Below are 11,657 nucleotides of genomic sequence, written 5' to 3'. Positions count from 1 at the left end.
AGCCTGGAGTGCTACAGTACATGGAGTCTCAAAGAGTCGGACATGACTGAGTGACTGAGCTGGACTTATAGTTGCCTTACAATGTTGTGTTAGTTTCTACTGCTGCTGCTGCTGCTAAGTCGCTTCAGTCGTGTCCGACTCTGTGCGACCCCATAGACGGCAGCCCACCAGGCTCCGCCGTCCCTGGAATTCTCCAGGCAAGAACACTGGAGTGGGTTGCCATTTCCTTCTCCAATGCATGAAAGTGAAAAGTGAAAGTGAAGTCACTGAGTCATGTCCAACTCTCTGTACAGCGAAATGAATAACCCATACATATACATGTGGTGCTAGTGGTAAAGAAACCATCTGCCAGCGTAGCAGACCCAAGAGACACAGGTTCAATCCCTGGGTTGGGAAGATCCCCTGGAGGAGGCCATGGCAGTCCACTCCAGTATTCTTGCCTGAAGAATCCCATGGACAGAGGAGTCTGGCTGGCTACAATTCATGGAGCCACAAAGAGTCGGACATGACTGAAATGACTTAGCACATACATATATCCCCTCTGTTTTGGATTTCCTTCCCATTCAGGTCACCACAATGCATTAATTTAGAGTTCTCTTTGCTTTGCAGTCTATTCTCATTAGTCATCTATTTTACTATTGCTGTTCAGTCGCTAAGTTGTGTCTGAATCTTCACGATCCCATGGACTGCAGTACAGCAGGCTCCTTTGCCCTTCACTGTCTCCCAGAGTTTGCTCAGATTCATGTCCATTGAGCTGGTTATGCTATCTAACTATCTTATCCTCTGTCGTCCCTTTCTCTTCCTGCCCTCAGTCTTTCCCAGCACCAGGGTCATTTCCAAAGAGCTGGCTCTTCGCAACAGGTGGCCACTCACAACAGGTGAGTATTGAACTTAAGCTTCAGCATCAGTATCCATCTTAAACATAGTATCAGTAGTGTATATGTGACAATCCCAATATATTTTCAATACATGGAAGAAACAGGCCAGAAAGAGTCTGTGGTGGAGTCCCCGGAGGGTACAGATTTCTCTTTCCACTTATACCTAAGCCGTGACTATACTCTGATCTTTTTACTGTTACCTGTCTGCCAATAAATCCTGTTTTGCTCAAGCTGGTTTGATTGGGTTTCTGCCACTTTCAAGCAAAAGAATCTTGATTCATTAGTCCTAAAAAACAACCCAGGGAGAAGTACTCTTTTAGGGACTAGAAAAAAGCAAGTTGATTCTGTTAAACCAGATAAGCTTGCTTTGCTGAAAAAAAAAAAAAACAAAAAAACTGGGTCCACCTGTTTGAGTGGAGTGTGTCTCTACAAAGATTAAATACACAGTAAGAGTGTGATTAAGCCCCAATTAGTGTCTGCATGAATCTGTTGTGTAAGATCTAGAAGATAATATTAAATGTAAAAACCCACCACGTGTGTGAGATTTAATATTTTATTCATTTCAGCTTTCTCTCTCCCCAATCCTGCCAATGGAATTATTCAATTGGTATGAAACTCAAAGGAGAGTAATGTGCCAGGAAAACACAAGAATTCTAATGCAACCAGTATGTCACTCAAACAAGCATTCATTTCATACTATGATGGAGTTTATGCTACACAAGTTAGATCAGAGGCAAGCAGTTTCTTTTTCATTGGAACAATCCTGGATGGTAAGTAGTTACTTACTAATCAGAGAAGGGCATACTTATAATTTAAAAATATTTTTAGGACTTCCCTGGTGGGTCAGTGCTAAAGTATCTGCTGGCTAATGCAGGAGACGTGAATTTGATCCCTGATCTGGGAAGATCCCACACGCCGTGGAGCAGCTATGCCTATGGGCCATAACTACTGAGCCTGTGCTCTGAAGCCAGGGAGATGCCACTAATGAGCCCACATGCCTAGAGCCTGAGCTCGGCAACCAGAGAAGCCACAGCAATGAGAAGCCCATGCTTGTCACTAGAGAGTAGCCCCTGCTCTCTGCAACTAGAGAAAAGCCCATGGAGCAATGAAGACACAGTGCAGCCAAAAAAAGTAAAGAAAAATTTAAAAAAACAGTAGCAATACTTCCAGTGCTATTATAAAAAAAAAAAAACCCAGAAAATTTAAAAAATATTTTAAATTTATAAGATAGCAACCCTAAACACTTTTCAGCCATTTGCCAGTAAGCACAGGCTGTGAGCTTCACTCACCATCTTGTCACATTATGGGCATCCCTTGGAGCCTACCTCCTTGTGTGTGTGTTTGTGTGTGTTAGTAACTCTTCACGTCCGACTGTTTGCGACCCCATGGACTGTAGCCCACCAGGCTCCTCTGTCCATGGAATTCTCCAGGCAAGACGACTGGAATGGACGGCCATTCCCTTCTTCAGGGGATCGTCCTGACCCAGGGATCAAACCCAGGTCTCCTGCATGGTGGGCAGATTCTTTACCATCTGGGCCACCCGGGAAGCCCCACCTACTCCTTGGGACATGGCTACTTCTCTGATGTCCAGTTCCAGCATCTATTCCCTCTACCCTTCACCCCACCTTGACATTTTGTTGTACCTCCCAGGTAGTGGTGCCAGAGAAGAATGAGTCCAGACTAGAAACCTAGAGATAAAAAAAAAGCTTTTCCGTTTATAGATTCTCGTGTCTTAGATTAATCTTTCTGCCTCTTTTGTTCATTAGCATGAAGAAAGTTAGACTCATAGACTTGTTATGAAACAAAACTTTATTAATTAGTAGGTTAATTAAAAATATTTATTGAGTTACTATTATCTGCAAGACACTCTTTTGGAAGCTGGCAATGAACAAAACAAACCAGGATCTCCAATTGCCTTAAGTTTGTCGTCTAATGATAGACACAGACCACAATGGGTAGAATATTTACTATGCAAAAGACTGACAAGCACTATGGAAGAAAATACAATGGAGAAGAGGATTAAGAAGTACATTGCGGGCTATACATTTAGATATATGAGAGGAAGATGTCACTAAGGTTGGAGTCAGGAAAGACTAGAAGGGAAGAAAGGAGGGGCCAAGCCATGTACATATAAGGGTGACAGCTTTCCAAGGGGAGGGAACCATGTGTGCCAAGGTTCCAAGATGGAAGCCTGCATGGTGCATGGGGCAAACAGGAAGGACTTCATTGTAGCTGGAAGGGAGTGAGGTGGAAGAAAGATCCTGGGGACACTCTTAGGTCCCTAAAAGGATAGTTAGGGGGTTTGGGATGGATATGTACACACTGCTATATTTAAAATAGATAACCAGTGAGGACCTACTGTATTGCACTGGGAACTCTGCTCAATGTTGTGTAACAACCTAAGTGGGAAAAAAATTTGAGGAAGAATAGATACATGGGGAATTCCCTGGTGGTCCAGTGGTTAAGACTTTGCCTTCCAATGCAGGGGCTATGGCTTCGAGCCCTGGTCAGGGAACTAAGATCCCACATGCCATGCCATGTGATCAAAAGATTAAAAACATAATAGATACATTGATATGCATAACTGAATCACTTTGCTGTACACCCAAAACTATCAGAATATTTTTAATCAACTATACACCAATATAAAGTAAAATGTTACCAAAAAACAGTTTGGCCTTCACTCTATTATTATTATTTTTGAAATTTTTTTGGCCTTCACTTTAAATGAGATGGAATGCCTTTGGAGGGTTTTGCAGCAATTTCCATGAAAGTACCTAGATCAGTTCTGGCACATGGCAGGTGTTCAGAAAATGTTTGCTGGTTGACCCAAGATCTGGTTTGATCCTATCCATCTGCTTCCACTACAAGAGGAGCAGGTAGGGTTGGGGTCATGGTCACATTGTGTCATGACCTTTACACAGTGTAGGAAATGCCTCTGGACTTCTCAGGGTTGCCTGCAGCAGCTAGCTGCTCCTCCATCACTGTCATTCCTTTGAAAGGCCAGAGCAGGTGGTGCAATGCAGGAGATTGATATTCTTGCTGATAGCCTGCTGGTTTTGATGCCTTTCTTAGGAACAAATTTGATAGTCATCATATTTCCTCTCGATCCACATGGATAAGAGTTCATTAAGTATATTTACCTAGTAGTTTTAGAACCGTTAGGGAAGTTGATTATGCAGTGTTCAAGAGAGCATAAAAATAGAAAAACAAAGTGAGTTGATCAGGAGGAAGAGTCACACCTGCTGGGTCTCTCACAGGATCTTGATCCTGAGATACGGTTGTTCCAGGAGGAGAGCTGGCATCCACTGTTGAAAGGGAGGTTTCCCCTGCTTCTCTGTTCACAGATGTTCCTAACTAGCTCTGCTCATCTCTGAGAAAATCAGAAGATTAAGGTCAGAGATGTGCGCAGATTACCACTTACTATTCAAAACAGTAATTTAAAAAACTCTCTTGATACAGTGAGTAAATTAAAAAAAAATCTGCAAAATAAAATGTGGCTTTCTTGTTCTGCCTTTTATTTGTCTTAGGAAGGTGTTTAACCAATGCCTGCTAGTTCTGAGTCTTGTTGGTTGACACTTCTAAACAGGAACTGAATTTAATCTTTTACTTAGTAATGTGTCCATTAATACTGTATTTCTTTTTTCTTAGCACACTTATTTTTACCTCATCATCTTTTTCACCTGCAAAATAATAAGACCTATTGACTCTTTGGTCACAACTGTGTTGGAAAATTTATCAGTGGAGAGTATATTTAAAATGAAAAATCTACAATTCAGTTGAAGAGGATGAATTTCACAGCTATAAGCAATCATTTTATGATTATGACTTATGGCCATGGTGGCAATCATAGTCATCAAATGTGTTTGCAACAAATGGGAGTAAACATCCCTGAAATCATAGAGAGTTTATTTTTTCAAAATAGGCACATTTATTAGTAATGTCTATGAAACATCATATACAGTATCTAATGCATCTATGGTTTTTATATTTTCAGGGTAACTGTGAGAATGAGATTTGTTGAAATAGATTGATAAAGAAGAAAATTGAAGTAAATAAGATTAGGAGCAGGGCAGATATGAGATTTATATTTTTCTAGACCAGATAATTATGATCAGACTCAGTTTAAATTGGACTCTGTGAAAACTGGTCCTATGAAAGTTGCCTGGGCAAGGCTAATTTGTGTTCAATGAATTTTAGCTATTGTCCAATTTCTTTACTTTCTTAAAAACCTGACTAATTGGAAGGAAATGTAATTTGGTATACTGTATGAACATTTCTTTTGATGAGTTGAAGTTGGCAGGAATGTATTTGTCTATTGAAATATGTTGTTAGGCATGCAGCCCCCCTCCCAGCCTTTGATAATAGCCCTCACCCTCTCATGACGGAGGTGTCCTCCCTGAATTCTTTACCATGAGAGTCAGTGAATCTTTTTACAGACCCTTTTCTTCCAGCCGTGGTGACTGGGTGAAGATAGGCAGATTGGGGCAACGTTGTCCCAAAGCTACAGGCATTGGATTGGAAATAGGCATATATGACCCAAATTGACCCAAATCAGTTTTCTTCCTTTTTTTTTTTTTTAAATTGGAGCCAATTAAAGACTACTAATGCTTCTTGGCTACCTCATGCGAAGAGTTGACTCATTGGAAAAGACTCTGATGCTAGGAGGGATTGGGGGCAGGAGGAGAAGGGGACGACAGAGGATGAGATGGCTGGATGGCATCACGGACTTGATGGACGTGAGTCTGAGTGAACTCCAGGAGTTGGTGATGGACAGGGAGGCCTTGCGTGCTGTGATTCATGGGGTCACAAAGAGTTGGACACGACTGAGTGACCGAACTGAACTGAACTGAACTGAATGCTTCTTGGAGGCCAGAAGTTGCTGGAAGACACGTGCCCTGTGTGGAAGAGATAGGCCTGCATTGGAGAATTGCCGGAGATGCATGATGAATTGCCAGGAGAGACAAAAAGCAGAGGGAGAGTCCTGAACTTGAACTACCTCTGGGTCCAGCTAGACATCCAACTCTGGAGATGGAGTTGGCACGATTTAGTTTTTATGGCTGAGATCTGGATTTTTGAGAAAAGATTGCCTTGTATCTCTGATTCCTTAGATGTTGGACAGTACTTTTCATATTCATTTAGAAATCTTGGTAAAACCCAAAGACAAGTTTATCTCACAAGTGGAGTTGAGTTCTTAAATTGCTTCTTTGTGTTTTTTAGTGATGCTTGAAAATACCTTATGTTTGTCTTTCATTCAGATGCAGCTAATATGCTACTTATGTAATAGATGAAATTACCAACAGGCTATCTGGAAGATAGCTGAAAATATGATCTTTAAACTTTTCAGTGTGTATTTTTGTATTGCTAGTTCTCATTCTATATAGATTTATTTTTATAAAGAGGATTCCTGCTATGATAACCAACAAGGATTTAGCCTTATATCTGGACACTTTTATTATGCTGCATATATCTGTGGTCATGTAAAAACATAGAGTATATGTTATAACACACACACACACACCCCTGCACTGAAATCCATCATGATGCAGTTTGCCATTATTGAAATTAAGTAATCCTTGGCTTATCACAGGCTCTGCAAAATATACTAAAGATACATGCAAGCTTACTGGTAAATTTTTAAAAGTCAGTTTAGATGATTTTTTTGTTGCAAAAAGTCCATCTTGCACTGGTTTTTATGCTGGCCATTTAGGAAAACAATTACTATCTGTGGCCTGCCAGGAGTCTGTGAAGCGTCCCACAGTCATCAATGTTCATATGTAGATGACATATTGCTATCTTGGACATCAACAGATGCAGCATTTTCATACGGTACAGAAAGTAATGGTGCCTGACATTTCTAGGTTGAAAGCCCTTCTTTGTTTCTTGCACTAATGGAAATAGATTCTTGTGACCTTCTTGTTTACTTCAAGATTGTATGTAAATGTTTCAATAAAGTGGGGAGGCTTCTTCCTACTATCTCATGGAGGTTGGGAAATAAAGCTGAAGGGAGAAAGTTGCCAGACAAAGTAAAGATGATTTTAAAAACAGTTTGAATTCTATGTATCAAAGATAGAATAAAGATACCAGTAGTACTGTTTTGTTTTGTAGATGGTGAATTCATACATTTCCATAAAAGACTAAAGAATAAAATACTTCTGAATAGAGATATTGAAACAGCTGAAATACACCTACTCTTTGGTAGCATTTCATGCTTAGGTGTTATTTTGTTCCTGAGGACAGAATAAAAATCCCATTACTCTGATTCTGAAGAGAAGAGTACTCGCAAGGTCGGATGGGGCAGCATTAGCATCTAGGAGTTTCACAAAAGCCCACTTTAATCAGGGTCTCCCTGGTGGCTCAGATGGTAAGGAATCTGCTTGCAATGCAGGAGACTAGGGTTTGATCCATAGGTCAGGAAGATCCCCTGGAGGAGGGCATGGTAACCCACTCCAGTATTCATGCCTGGAAAATCCCATGGACAGAGGAGCCTGTCAGGGTCTCATAGGGTCGCAAACAGTCGGACACGACTGAGCGAATAAGCATACAGGCACCTTCCATAGACCAGGAACAGTGGAAGGTGCTAGAAATACACTGAGGAGCAACACGGTCCAGACCCCCGGCAATGCATGATAGCCCTTTGCCCTGCCATGCACAGAGATGTATCGTGTCCTCCTATAACCCGGTCCCATTTAAGGCATATTTCTCCAGATTTAAATAAAGCAAAGTGTGACACGATGGAGCCTATCATTGGGTCCTTAGAACCTGAAATGGTCTCTTGGTGGCTCCAGTCCAAAGAGTGAACTATTTCGACCATGTCACTTCACTGGGTATAGGAATCAATACGGTTTGATAGGTATTCATTCATGCATGAGATTCTCCTCCAAACTTGAAGTGGAATAAGAAATAATTACTACATCTTTGGAAACCATCAAAGCTCTAGGATGACTGTGAATGCTGAAATAATTGTATGACGCCTCCTTCTCTTATCTGCTAGGTCTCTGTTTGCAGCATGGCATCTTGGGTTTGCGTTCTTGGGAGATTTAGGGTGTTCTTTAGTGATTAGGACCCATTGTGCTTATGATAGCTATTCATTCACGTTTTTCAAGATGGATGTGTGCATGAATTAGGCTGGATTGAGTTTCCTTTCTCTTTCCAGGTGAGCTCAAAAATCCAGGGGCGGGGTAGTGGTGGGGGGCCCACAACAGAGCAGGAGAATCAGATGTATCGTCCCCTCCTCCCGTTTTCATCTCTGAGTAATGCTTTTCACTATGTAAGTGCAGGCACCGCTTGTTGTGAGCCCCGAACAAAGAATCCTGCTGTAGATTTCAATGTGTATAGACCATAATGTGCTGCTTTCTTGATAATGGGCTTTTGGCATTGAAATGAAAAGCAAACATATCATTAAGAAAGCGCTCCATAAAAACTGTCTGTCATATATCTTAAGCTTCATTAGTTTAGATTAATGACTGACTCGATATACATGACAATAGGTGAAGCAAACCTTTGTTTATTTATTGACAATTAAATGTGGCGGTGACATGCATAAACAGGCTTCCCCCTGATTAGTTCCATGTTTTAAGTAACTTCGTGTTATAAAACTTGTTAACTACAGTTTCATTTTATTGAGCTCTGCTGGGTGTATGATGTGATCTTCACTGAAAGGCATCAATATTGCAGCCATTCCTGGCAGTCACTGGAGCATTGTGCTCGCAGATTGGAGTTGATATCTCATTGTACAAATTCAGGGACCCAGAAAATGCCCAGTTATTGAGCTTCTGCCCTGGCAGGACAATGTTCTATTCACGGAATCTGGGTGTAAGGTCACAGACAGAAATCTGATGGAGGGATAAGATTCAAATTCATTTCAAGGTTTTGCCAAGGACCTTCCTGAAATTATGTGTTTGGAAGGCATGGAGCTTTTCCCAGAGTATCCTAACAGAATAATGCTTCATGATGCAACTCAAGGGAATCTGTAAATGAATATAGTCCATTCTGATTAGGAAGCTGCTCTAAGACTAAGCAAGCTGATCTTTTAAGAAGATGCTGATAAGTCTGATATTGTGTGGCTTCAGATGACATAAGCCCGCTGGTAAGAACATCTCTGTAGCAGATGTACCGTTTTAGGGAAGAATGAGGAGGGAAAGGGGAGAAGGGGACCATGACATAAAATGTGTCTGCCTGTTAGCCTCCACTGAAATATTTGTGGTTTGCCTTTCCATGAATTCCAGAGTCGGAGGCTGTCAGGGATAATCAGCCCTTCCCATCACGGACACCCCGTGGCTCTCCTTAATAGCTCCCTTTTATGTGCCTTCAGACCTCAAAAATATATTTAAAAAAAGATTTATTTCGAAGGAGGCATAAAATAAAGTCTGTGTTGCAGTGGAGTATTACAGACGATTTCTGGACTCCATTCTGTGCCATCAGGCTCTCTGTAGAATTTTCATATAGAGTAAAAAAATAAATGCTCAGCCAGCTTGAAAGAGAACTCCTTTGAGAAAAGAAACCAGCTTACTCTACAACGCCATTCACAAAATCATCTGAAGGCAGATCTCTTTGGACACTGGAGACCAGGGAAGCACCTTTGCTTTCCTTAGGGAACACTGGGCAAGAACTGAAAGTTTGAATGGAAAGAATGAGGTTAAGCTAAGCAGTGTCTCATCTTACCTTGTTGTTGTCTGACTCTTTGTGACCCTATGGATCATAGCCCACCAGGCTCCTCTGTCCATGGGATTTTTCAGTCAAGAATATTGGAGTGGGTGGCCATTTCCTTCTCCAGGGATCTTCCTGACCCAGGGATTGAACCTGCATCTCCTGCATTGGAAGGTGTATTCTTTACAGCTGAGCCACCAGGGAAGCTCTTCATCTTACCTACAGCCCTCCTCCAGAACAAAGCTCACACACCGACCTTGTCCTAAGATAACTTTGTAATTGTTTTGTTCGTTAAGTGCTATTACTATTTTGTTTAATATGCAAAATCAACCCCTATGCTATAGAGGGTACTGAAACTCTGCTTCTTGAATTACTCTTTTCCTTTTCTTTTCATTGAATAAGCCAGTCCTTCCCTCCTCACTCAGTCCTCCACCCCTACCCAATCTACATTACAACCTCATGAACAGCCACCTTAGCCTGCGAAGTTTGAGCTAGTGTATCTTTCCCTGCAGACAGGGGCTTCAGATGGCAGCACTTGAACTTTGTATGGGGTATAAACAATAAAAATACTGAATTACTATGTTTACAAATGAAACTAATATACGAAGTCAACTATACTTCAATACAAAAAAAAGTGAAACTTACCCTTGTTTTATATCCATCTTCTACAAGTTTTGCCCTTTGGGATAGTGCTAGGCCCTCCCAGAGGAGCAAGATGAGCACTGGAGGTCTGGGCGCATGGCTCAGTGGGAAAGAATCCACCTATCAATGCAGGAGATGTGAGTTCAACCCTTGGATGAGGAAGATCCCTTGGAGAAGGAAATGACACCCCACTCCGGTAATCTTGCCTGGGAAATCCCACGGAGAGAGGAGGTTGGCAGGCAACAGTCCGTGGAGTCATCAAAAGTCATGCATGACTTAGCAACTAAGCAACAAATTCCTGCAAGGGCTGAGGATGAACATGGGCCCTGGGGATTAGAAAATAACCTTACTCCATACACTAATGCAAAGGCGTGGAACCTAGAAAAATGGTGCAGATGAACCTATTTGCAGGGCAGGAATAGAGACACAGGTGAATGGGCTGGGGGTGAGAGGTGGGTGAGGTAAACTGGGAGAGTGGCATTGACATACACACACTACCATGTATCATAGCTAGTGGGAAGCTGCTGTAGCGCACAGAGAGCTCAGCTTGGCACCCTGTGATGATCTAGAGGGGTGGATGAAGAGAGGTGGGAGGTCCAAGAGGGAGGGGCTACATGCATACGTATAACCGATTTACTTCGTTGTACAGCAGAAACGAAACAATATTGTAAAGCATCTGTATTCCAATAATAATAATAAAAAGGAACCTTCACCTGTGCCCTGGCTGTTGACTCTCTCCTTTCTTCTCCCTGGATTTAAAGACTTGAAGGTCCTGCTAAAACAGAGATGTGTTGAGCTTTGGGTTTTTCAGGCCCTTCATTGCCGAGCAATTCTCACCTGATAGTCACCGTCATAAGCTGGCACTGAAGAGCACTTCAGTGACTAGCCCCTTGTTTCTTTTCAGGGTAAGCCCCATAATTATTTTTCAAATGACACCCTTCTTGTATAGGAAAGTCTGTTTATATTCGGAAAGAAAATTGCTCAGGGTTTTCAGAACCTAGGAAGATGCTCACTATGCCTATAAAATGTTTGCGGGTCTATTTATTTATCTACATGTTGAAACTTTTTCTTCTTTGTGATTTTGGAAACATGTTTTGAATTTCTGTTTTCATATCATATCAGTATCTTTTGTGAAGAAATAGTAGTCTTTGCAAATTTATCTATGGTTTATGTTTATGAATCAGAGTTTTTTAAAAAATAATTGGGAGCTGTTAGATTGTCATATATATCTGAAATAATGTAAGGAAACTGGTTTCAAGACTATTGGACAGTGGTGCTGTAACTAATACACAGTTACGTAAAAAAGACTCGGTAAATTTTTGTATTAGACCAGTCATAGCAAGACAGCTCTCACAAACCAAGATCCTTACCCAGCCACAAAATTAAATGTGAAACATCTTCACCTTCAAGATAATAAATAATTTTCTTCAAAACAAGCAAAAGGACATGTAAGGCTTTCCTAATGCCTGATTGAACTGAAACTTAAAC

The 11,657-nt window shown here is 41.3% G+C and overlaps 1 long non-coding RNA gene across 1 annotated transcript; it reads right to left on the bottom strand.

The window, feature by feature from the left end:
• Nucleotides 1-2,669: 2,669 nt before the first annotated feature.
• On the bottom strand, nt 2,670-10,513 carry LOC132657171 (uncharacterized). Its single transcript, XR_009594946.1, has 3 exons — nt 10,173-10,513; nt 9,543-9,689; nt 2,670-5,776 (listed from the first exon to the last, which is right to left on the bottom strand). It is a non-coding gene; the product is annotated as an uncharacterized LOC132657171 (long non-coding RNA).
• Nucleotides 10,514-11,657: the final 1,144 nt, after the last annotated feature.

This window comes from Ovis aries, chromosome 9 (genome assembly GCF_016772045.2).
Source record: "Ovis aries strain OAR_USU_Benz2616 breed Rambouillet chromosome 9, ARS-UI_Ramb_v3.0, whole genome shotgun sequence".
NCBI classification, from domain to species: domain Eukaryota; kingdom Metazoa; phylum Chordata; class Mammalia; order Artiodactyla; family Bovidae; genus Ovis; species Ovis aries.
This window is presented reverse-complemented; position numbering and strand designations above follow the sequence as displayed.